Source organism: Puma concolor, chromosome A3 (assembly GCF_028749965.1).
Source record: "Puma concolor isolate L17-30 chromosome A3, mPumCon1.1.hap2, whole genome shotgun sequence".
NCBI classification, from domain to species: Eukaryota; Metazoa; Chordata; class Mammalia; order Carnivora; family Felidae; genus Puma; species Puma concolor.
In genome coordinates this window covers 14,095,931-14,106,831 of record NC_141669.1, presented here as the reverse complement: position 1 = coordinate 14,106,831, position 10,901 = coordinate 14,095,931, and the positions used below count along the sequence as shown (strand labels likewise).

The following is a 10,901-nucleotide window of genomic DNA, read 5'->3' as shown; positions in this document are numbered from 1 at the left end:
TCATACAGGATGTTGCTCCTGCAGCAAAATGCTCTAAGTATAATGTGAGAGTAAATTAAAATGGAGAAATTGGTCATTGGGAAAGTGATATTGACCAGATGTTCAAAAAACATTAGGCTTTGCTAGGTAGAGATGTGAAGGAAGAAAATGAAGGCATGAGTAGGGTTTAGGTGAGAATGACCATAATCAGGGTAAGAAGCTTGGTATTAACTTTACGGGCAGCTGTGAGGGGCCTCTGGGTGATTCAGTCAGTTAAGCATCTGACTCTTGATTTCAGCTTAGGTCATGATTTCACAGTTCATGGGATTGAGCCCTGCGCGGGGCTCTGTGCTGACAGCACAGAGACTGCTTGGGAACCTCTCTCCCTCCCTCCCTCCTCCTCTGCCCCTCTCCCGCTCTCTCTCTCTCTCTTTCTCTCAAAATAAATAAGTAAACATTAAAAAAATACATAAAAGCAACAGGGAGCCATAGAATTTTTTGAGAAAATTTTTGTAATTGAAGCAACACTGTAAGAGAATTAATCTCTGAACAAAGTTTAGGGTAAATGAGCAGAGAACACTGGAAGCATGGAAACCAGAATCAGAGACACATTCAACTATAGAGTTGATGGGGAGATGGAAAGAAAACAGTATCAGAGGCATGTGATGAAGGACTGATGGAAAGTTCCAGGCCAAATTGGCACCTGAGCACAAGCATTTGTCTCTCCACCTTCTAGCTATCCCTGCCCCCACAAAAAAAAAAACCATGAATAATCCTGTGAGAACAAACAGATATGAAGAGACAACAAATCTGCCAATAAAATGGTGAAAACCAAATTTCTAGAAGAATCTCCATTCTCCATTTGCAGTTATCACCACTTGAAATCTCTAGTCATTAGAAGAAATCTAACAACATGAAGAAAATAAGATTGAGATAAATGGGGAAAATGACTGATTCCATAAAATAAAGATAATTTAAGATATTAAGAAGGAAAAACTGCTTTTAATAGTATTCGTGGAAAAATTCAGGAAGGTATTACAAGATGGTATAAAATTTAAACAGACAACAAAAGAGAACTCTTGGAAATTAAACTTAAAGTCAAGGTAATCTCCCAGAAAATAGAGCAAAAAAAAAAAAACAACTTAAAAATTGAGAAAAATTAAGAGAGATAAATCTCTGTTTAGGAGGTTATAATCAGGCAGGGTTTAATCAGGCAAGCAGAGTTACCACGAGCAACAGGATAAGAGATTTGTTGTGGGTAGTAAATCTCACACAGTTTTATGAGGAGCTGGGGAAGATAGGGTCCAGGAGGTGAGGGGGGTCACCCACAAATCATCTTGAGAACCTAACCAGGCTCAGCTACCCAATGGGACTGCAAAGAGAAAGTTCCCGGGCGACAGAGATGGGGCGGCGTTGTCTATGGCCAACTTCCATTTGTTCTGTGGGTCTGCTGCTAAGGATCTGGTGGGGGGCTTGGGGCTTCTATTTGTCTACATGGTCAACAGTCCGAAGTAAGAACTGGAGCAGAGAACAGGTACAATATGGAACCTCCTGACCCTCTGCAACCTGTCACCACATCTCCGCATGACAACCTTCAGAGAGCAAAGTCTGCTGTTTCACACTGGTCCTCCAGGTCTCACAGAAATGCCTGTTACAGCAAATCTAACCCAGAACCTCCAGGCAAAGGAATTCAGAAGTCGCAGCCCAACCAGACCAACATAATACAAACCACCCATATCTGACCTGTGAACGTGAAAGGGAAAGAACAGAAAACAGACTAGAGAAAATTATCACTACTGTAAAAGGGGAAAATGAGAGACACACATCTTCAGATTAAAAGAGTACCACAAAGGCCAAGCAGGCTGTACTTTTAAAAGATCCACACCTAAAGCACCTTTGTTAAATTTCAAAACACTAATGACCAGCACAAGCTCATAAATGCTTCAGGAAAAAAAATAAATCACATGCAAATGAGAACAACTCTCACTGAACATCTTAGCAGAAACACTGGAGGCCAGAAGACAGGAGGGCAACGCTTTCTCTGTCCTCAGGGAAAATTATTTGGAACCTAGGATTCCACATCCCAATCCAGTGCAAGGGCCAAGGAAGGGTACTTAAATATGCAAATATCAAACTACCAGTAAGTGCATTTTCAGTGTATCCTTTCTGAGGAAATTATTTGAGGATACTTTCTAACATAATATAATGAAAGTCCAAGAAAGGAGGTAGATGTGAGATCCTTGAAATATGTCTCTAACCCATGTCCCAAGGAAAAAAAGTTCCAGGATGACAGTTTCACGATGGAGATAGAAATTGATCATGTCCAATTAAAACAAGAAGTCAGTGGCTCCCACAAAGCTATTCTTTTCAGAAAAAGACACATTCTAAACAACAGGTAGAATGAATAAAAACATAGGCAACTTCAATGGAATGTAGAAGAAAGAATGTCTGGGGCTCCTGGGTGGCTCAGTTGGTTGAGCGTCCAACTTCGGCCCAGGTCACGATCTCACGGTTTGTGAATTCAAGCCCCACGTCGGGCTCTGTGCTGACAGCTCAGAGCCTGGAGCCTGCTTCAGATTCTGTCTCCTTCTCTCTCTGCCCCTCCCCATTTGTTCTCTGTCTCTCTGTCTCTCAAAAGTAAATAAATGTAAAAAAAAAATTAAAAAAAAGAATGTCTTTTCTCTTAATAAAAGGATGATAAGAAACTATTTGAAAAGGAAAACTGGAAAAGTCATTGTTTAAACATGATACAAACTGAAATTAATAGATTGCATTGAAAGTGGACCCATTGGACCTGATTGTTAGAAGCATTTTCTTTGAAATAACAAATAGGCCACAGAGAAGAAAATATAGCCCAGACCATTATTAGATTTTGCATCGAATACTATTAAGGTAAGAAAATTAGTATGTTATTTATTTGTTTTTATTTGTTTTTTTATGTTATTTATTTGTTTTGTTTATGTTATTTATTTGTTTTTAAGTATGTTACATAAATGTTCAAAGATAATCAAGGAAATAAACAAAATTATAGCTTAATAACTATCAAAAGTTGGGAATAGAAAGAAGACAAAATACACCTGCACTGAATATCCACATCTTTCTAGCAAGGGGTAAATAGACACTTTTTTTATTAAATTTTTTTACATTTATTCATTTTTGAGAGACAGAGACAGAGTGCGAATGGGGGAGGGGCAGAGAGAGAGAGAGAGAGAGAGAGAATCCGAAGCAGGCTCCAGGCTCCAAGCTCTGAGCTGTCTGCACAAAGCCTGATGTGGGGCTCCAACCCGGGAACTGCGAGATCATGACCTGAGTCAAAGTCAAACGAACACTTAACTGACTAAGCCACCCAGGTGCTCCAGTAAATAGATACTTCTTAAATGAACTTTAAAAAAAATATAGGGCCAACCATATAGAAATAGCTCAAGAAATATTTATTAGGTGAATGAATCAGCCAATAAATAGTGGTAGAATTGTATTATGTAGAATCAGAGACATGAAGGATGAAAATAGAAATAGTTAATAATTAATATTTCCCAGTTCAAGGAAGTAGAGCTGAAAATGGAGAGGGGTATCGTTGCTTTTCATCCTCAACAGTTCTACACTATTACATTTTCAACATGTGCATATTACTTTAGTTTAAAAAAATTAAGTGATGATTATACTGTGGTTGTACAAGAGAATTACTTGTTTTTTTAAGAAACACATGCTGGAGGGGTGCCTGGCTGGCTCAGTTGGTTAAGCTTCCAACTCTTGATTTGGGCTCGGCACCATCTCAGGGCTTCACGGGTTCAAACCCTGCATCAGTCTCTGTGTACAGAGCCTGCTCGGGATTCTCTCTCTCTCTGACCCTCCCCCACTTATGCTGCCTCTGTCTCTCTCAAAATAAATAAATAGATATAAAAAATAGAAATAGAAATAGAAATAGAAAATAAGTAGAAATTAAAAAAACCACGAAACACACATTAGAGTATTTCAACATTAAAAAACATCATGTCTTCAACTTACTCTTGAATGTTTCAGGAAAACATAGGGGTATGTGAATGTGTGTGTGTGTGTATGTGTGTGTAGACAGAGAAAAGAAAAGCAAATATAATAAAATGTTAACATTTGGGGAAGCTGGGTGAAGACAGGAATTCATTGTATTATTTTTGTAACTTTTTTATAAGCCTGAAATTATGTGAATATAAATAATAACAATCAATTTTAAAAATATTTTAAGACAAGTTAATAGGGTATAGAGATATTTTAACTTTTGTTGAAAATATACTTTAGGAAAATATCTAGCAAATTTATACACCCTTCAGGCTTTAAATATAATTTAAAATATTAAAACTTATAGTATAACCGTCACTTACGCATAGAGGAAGGGTTTTGACTAACTCTGTGTATTTGCAAATTGTGGTATAGATAGATATGATAAAATGTATGTAATTTTATATACAAGTTTATACATCATATGTGTGAAAAATACAAAACATCTCTTTTCTTATGCTTTTTCTTTTAAGTTTATTTATTTTCAGGGAGAGAGCACAAGTTGGGGAGGGTCAGAGAGACAGGGAGAGAATTCCAAGCTGACAGCACAAAGCCCCAGGCAGGGCTCTATCTCATGAACCATGAGATCATGACCTGAGCCAAGATCAAGAGTTGGATGCTCAACTGACTGAGCCACCCAGGTGCCCTGAGAATGCAAAATATTCCTTTTTATTTATTTATTTTAAAAAAATTTTTTAATGTTTATTTTGACAGAGAGAGAGAGAGAGAGAGCGCGCATGAGTGGGGGAGAGGCAGAGAGGGAGACACAGAATCTGAAGCAGGCTCCAGGCTCCAAGCTGTCAGCACAGAGCCCAATGTGGGGCTTGAAATCACGGACTGGGAGATCATGACCTGAGCCGAAGTCAGACTCAACCGACTGAGCCACCCAGGCACCCCAGAATGCAAAATATTTCTAAGTTATATCCATATTAACTAAAATCTCAGCAATAAGTCAAAATATTTGAAATGTAATATTACTTCTCCAAGCAATTTGAAAGTGGTCATGTGACTTGTATGGATCAAAGACTATATTTATTTTCCTGGGAGGAAAAAAAGAATTAAATGAAATAGAAGGTACAAGACTGTAATCTGAAACAAATTATAAAACAAAATGTAGACACAGATAACTACTGAAGGAAGAGACAAGTAGAATGTAAACGCTTATATAGTTTCATCACAGTGTTAGCAATACAAACCAGTAGGTTGGGAGAAGTGCTGGTTTGGAAAGGAGAGTGATAATTCAGTTGGGAACCAGCTTCATCAAGATATCAGGGGGCATCCATGCGGAGATGTGCAATAGTCAAGAAAGAGTTAGCACCGGAGAGACACTTTAGAATCATTCACAAGCATTGCGCAATAGTTATAGTTGTCAAAGTGAGGAAGACTGAAGAGGAAGAGGCCAGAGAGAAGAAAGCTGCCTGAGAACAAGAGCTCCAGAAACTTCTCACCTTGGGGGATGGGAAGAGAAAGAAAGAAGCTATGAGAGGCAAAAAGAGGCCTAAAATGTCATCACTTCCTTAGGGTCTTGGGAGGAAGGGAGGGAGGTTTTGTCAACCAATGCAGGACACGCATAGAAACACAGAGTCTGAGGACAAAGTAAAGACTATTGGTTTGATGAATAGAAGAACATGGTCAGCTTTTCAGTCAACTGATAACAGAGTGGAGAGAGAGGCGGCCAGATTACAAACGTCAAGTGAGGAATGAGGGTGAGGGCATGAAGGCAGTGAGGACTTTTAAGAATTTTAATGATTCTGTTGGTGGGAATGTGGGCTGGTGCGGCCTCTGTGGGAAAGAGTATGGAGGTTCCTCAAAAAACTAAAAATAGAGTTACCATATGATCCAGCAATCCCACTGCTAGGTATTTACCTAAATAAAATAAAAACACTAATTTGAAAAGATGTATATATCCTTACGTTTATTGCAGCATTGTTTACAATAGCCAGACTATGGAAGCAGCCCAGTGTCCATCGATAGATGAATGGATAAAAAAGAAGTGATATATGTATATGTATATATATATATATATATATATATATATATATATATATATATATCACTCAGCCATGAAAAAGAAAGAAATCTTCCCATTTGCACCTGCATGAATGGATCCAGAGGGTATTGTGCTGAGTGAAATGAATCAGTCAGAGAAAGACAAATACCGTATGATTTTGGTCCTATGTGGAATTTAAGAAACAGAACAAGTGAAAAAAGAAAAAAAGGAGAAAAGCAAATAGACTTAAATTCAGAGAATAAACTGATAGTTACCAGAGGGGAGGTAGGTGGGATAATGCATGAAATAGATGATGGGGATAAGAGTACACTTATCATGATGAGCACTGAATAATGTATAGAATTGTTGAATCACTGTATTTTATACCTGAAACTAACACTGTATGTTAACTATACTTCAATTTTAAAAATAGTAAAAAAAGAATGATAATAAGATAAAATGTCAAAAAAAAAAAAAAAAGACTAGTGATTAAAGACAGGAGCAGCACCCACACAGTCTTATAAACAGAGCCTCTGAGCATGTTGAGTGCAGAACTGGGATTAGAACCTAGGTTTCTGGAACCTTCTTCTCAAGTCAATTCTGCTTCTAATTCCCCTTGGGCGTGGGTCTAATTACAACAGTGGTGAAGACAGAGCCCTAGTACTTGCTGGGATATTTCTGCTAGTCTTAAATTGTTGCCGAATCTGTAAACAGCTGCATAGCCTTTCCAAAGTGAGTCAGGGGCACGACTCTAAGCAAATCGAATGTTGATAAGACATCAAGAAATAATGAAATTCCCAGAAACTATTTTAAGTAATTCTCAATGTATTTATCCAACTGGAAACAATGACTCACTTGATATGGATAAATATTTTTACCAAATCTGTTTCTTTTGACCTTTTAATTTGAAGCCTAACTCATTTTGTTTGTTTTCCCGCTAAAAGCATTTAGACTTCTGAGAATATTTAGATTTGTTATTCAAGTTTTTTTTATTGTATGAAGCAATAAACTAAAGCATATTCAGTGAAAGAGCTAAAGAAAATTTTATTGTTAGCATTGTGTTAAAGGTTATACATTTTTAAAAATTATTTCCAAATAACTAGAGCTTTCTGATTAGGTTTTGTAATAAGATATATAAGACCATTTGACAAATGACTTTTGAGTCTCTGGGGCATAAAAGTTGCCAAAAACAATGAAGTTTAGACCCATGCCCAATCTATGCAGAACATAATCTCCTGGTATTTCCAAAATATTTGAACACTGTTATCACTGAAGTCCTTAGCAGAGCAACATTTTTAAGCTATACCAAGCAGACGTAAGCTAAATCAATTTCTTTTAAAAAGCTGTGTGATTTAAATCCTGCCCTTGTGCTGGCTTCTGCAGCACATAGACTAAAATTGGACCGATATAGAGAAGATTGGCATCACCCCTGGCAAGGACGACACGCAAATTCGAGAAGTGTTCCATAGTTTTCTATCACCAGTGCCCAGGTGGCCTCCCTGTACAGGAAGCGGAGTCAGATTCAGAACCATCAGGGAGAGGACTGGACTTAGACTCCGACCCGGAAATAATTCTCTAGGTAAGTCTACTAGACTCCCACCCTCCCCCGGGCTAGGTTCAGAGGGTGGCGGGGTGAGACCCCGGAAGGCATCACCTCTGCTGTCCAGAAAATCTGGTGTTGCAGTCATGTGGGTTTTGAGTGTCAAGTGTATGTGAGCGCAAGGGGGTGGTTTAAGCCGGGGTCTGGGGTTTTATCAGCCATTTTTTTCCCCAATAAATAATTATTGAACTCCAGTAAATAAATAAGTAAGTAAGTAAGTAAAAATCTGGCCCTTGAGGAAGTTACTTGCTCAGTTTAGAAAAAGAAACAAACCAAAACAAGACAAAATAGAACAGAACAAAAACAGGAGGGAGAGAGAGATTACAAAGAAAGTAACTGCTAATCTCCAAGAGAAAAATCTTGTCACACACTTCAAGTTTTACTTTCTTTCCTCAAGCAAACTGGTCAGTGTTCTCTCGCCTTGGTTTTCCCCCTGCATGTCTTACCCAGCAGGAAGCATAAACCAAAAATCTATGCCTTTTGAATCCCCACCTTTTACATCTGAGCTGCAATCCTAAGGAACCAGCAGCAGACCACAGCTATATTCTTCCTAGCCTGGAGATATTTCATTTTTATTCAAATAGGTTAAGCTCCATAAAGCATATGAAGCTATATTTTCAAATTTCAAAGAACATGGCAAGTGTGTTCTTTTCTCGGCATCATCCAATCAATATTCGACAACTTGCTCCTAAGTGATTTTGCTACCTAAATATACTCTTTTTGTGTGCAGCGTTTATCCATTTGGGTGGAGTTTTTTAAATCTTTCTGTCACTGTATCACCTTCAACTCATTCTTTAAAGCACAGAATTATTACTTTTTTGTTGCTGACAAGATAGAAAATAATTCTTTGAGACACATTATATTAAAGAACCATGTATTTGTTCCAATGCCCAGGAGTGAGATGCTTTTGAGAAATAGCATACTTAGTGACAGTATATTCCAGAAGTAATGTACAGCCAGCAATTGGAGAACAGTTATATGGCTGCCCACATTCTTTATTCATGTTTGTGCCCATCATTTGAAACTCTCCTCACATGATTCCTGCCTCACTTGTGCCTCTACCACCATCTTTGACCCAATGGACGCTCTCAATTTGTTACCCAGTATATATTTTTGCAACTATATTTACTCTATATGAAAATAATTCTGAGAGTCTATTTAACTCATCTTGATCATCTTAGGGCCAAGAACAGTTTGGGGGGGGTCTGTTTTTTTTTAATTTTTTTAATGTTTATTTATTTTTGAGATCATGACTGGGGGAGGGGCAGTGAGAGGGGGAGACACAGAGCCTGAAGCAGGCTCCAGGCTCTGAGCTGTCAGCACAGAGCCTGATGTGGGCTCAAACCCATGAACTGTGAGATCATGATCTGAGCCAAAGTCAGATGCCTAACCGACTGAGCCACTCAGGCACCCCATGGGCTCTTGTGAGCACTTAGCAAATCCTTGTGGAAAAAGAAAGAAAAGTAGGACCAAGAAATATCATTATTTTCTAATTCTAGCTTTAACTTGTATATCCCTCTAATAGTTAAAAGAATACAAGTAAGAGTATAGCTGCCTCAGGGATAAGAATCTCAATATTCTCCAAGAGCTCCAAGGCTGAGTGCAGTAGGGGCTGCTCAAATCCACAATGCCTGCTTCATGTTCAACACAACTGTGTGAATCTATTCTGACTGCTATAACAAATTATACCATAGACTGGGTGCCTTACACAATAGAAACTTATTTCTCACAGCTCTGGAGACTGGAAGTCCAAGTTAAGGGTGCCATCATGGTTGGGTTCTGGTGAGAGCCCGCTTCCTCTGATTTGCAGATGGCCAACTTCTCCTTGTATCCTCACATGGTGGAGAGCAGAGATATTCCCTGGAGTCTCTTTTATAAAGGTGCTAATCCCATCCACAAGGGCCCCACACTCATGAGTTCATTACCTCCCAAAGGCCCCACCTTCTAATATATCACACTTTGCGGGGAGTAAGATTTCAGCATATGAATCTTGGTGGGATTCAGTCCATAACAACAACTCTGTGGTGGCACTTCTTGTGGAGCATTTAAGACAGACAGAGTCATCCATTGGCAGGGTGAATGTACCTGATCAGCCTAAGGAGCTCTGAAAGATCTGGGCTATGGAGTAAGGAAAAGTTGACCTCTCTTCGGAATTTTCCAACACAAGAGACACATCTCAAAACATTATACTCTCCCCACTTTCCCCACTGAAATCTCAATTACAGAGTCTGACCACATCAAAGAAGGCACTTGCCTTTTTAAAATTTTTAACATGATCCTTTCTTACACAGCTTATTTTGGAATTTTTACATTTGAAATCGAGTTATCCTTACTTAACTAAGCAGCACATCTTCCCTCTAAAGCCTCTTTCCTCAAGTTCTCTTGAACTAGAAATAGTCTCATTTTCTGATGTTTAACTGGTGGAGCCTCATTTCTCTACTATTTGTTATTCACTTTCTTCTTCTAATAGAATCCTCACATTAACCCCAGACTTCACTTAGCATATATTGAGCACCCACCACGTACAGAATCCATAATATACCTCCAATGATGATGGAACGAAGAGGCTCTCTAGGGCAGTGATAACTTTGCAAGTTGAGCTTGGTTATGATAGCTATTCCCTGCAGACATGGGCACCCCCCAAGATAAGAGTTATGCTGAGTAGTGTGTCCGCTACCATGAGAGGAAAGGAAGAAGGCAGGGAAGGGAGCCTGTGTAGGCTTCCAAGCCAGTTACCAGCTGGCCGTGTAGGGGCCAGGGAGTGAAAGGTTAAATGGGTGCACCAGGGCAATCCTGGTTCAATACCTCAGCCCGTGATCATTACTTGTGGTTGCTACTCTAAGAAATGATGCATGGGAGGGTTGTGGTATTTCAGGGTTGAGAGCAATATGGATAAATGTAGACACTTCCATTGAGGGTTAAAAAAATGAATTGCCTAAGTGCAAGAAGGGGTGACTTAGATTGACAGAGGCTTTTTAAAGGTATTTTTATTTTTAAATTGTGAAATATTTCAAATATCGACTGACCACAAGCACAACCTGAGCCAGCAGGATTCTGAAGCTGAAAAAAAACTAAAATTGTTGAGTCATTAGGCAGCAAGAGAAGAAAAGCGATGCCCAGCTCAAGGGAAGCCATGGTTCCCTGGATCTATTTGCTCCAGATAATTCCCCTTCCCCTCTCCCAGGGGAACAAGACATAGGTGCACATTTTTGAGGTGTGTTTTAAGCACAATGATTTGAATAGTGAGAGATCAGCTTCTGAGACCTGAGACTGATGCTTGAAAGAGTCTAGGCTGCTTAT

General features: G+C 39.0%; 1 non-coding gene across 1 annotated transcript; it reads left to right on the top strand.

The window, feature by feature from the left end:
• The first annotated feature begins 7,368 nt into the window (after positions 1-7,368).
• Positions 7,369-7,474, top strand: LOC112864416 (U6 spliceosomal RNA). Its single transcript, XR_003223963.1, has one exon. It is a non-coding gene; the product is annotated as a U6 spliceosomal RNA (small nuclear RNA).
• The last annotated feature ends 3,427 nt before the right edge of the window (positions 7,475-10,901 follow it).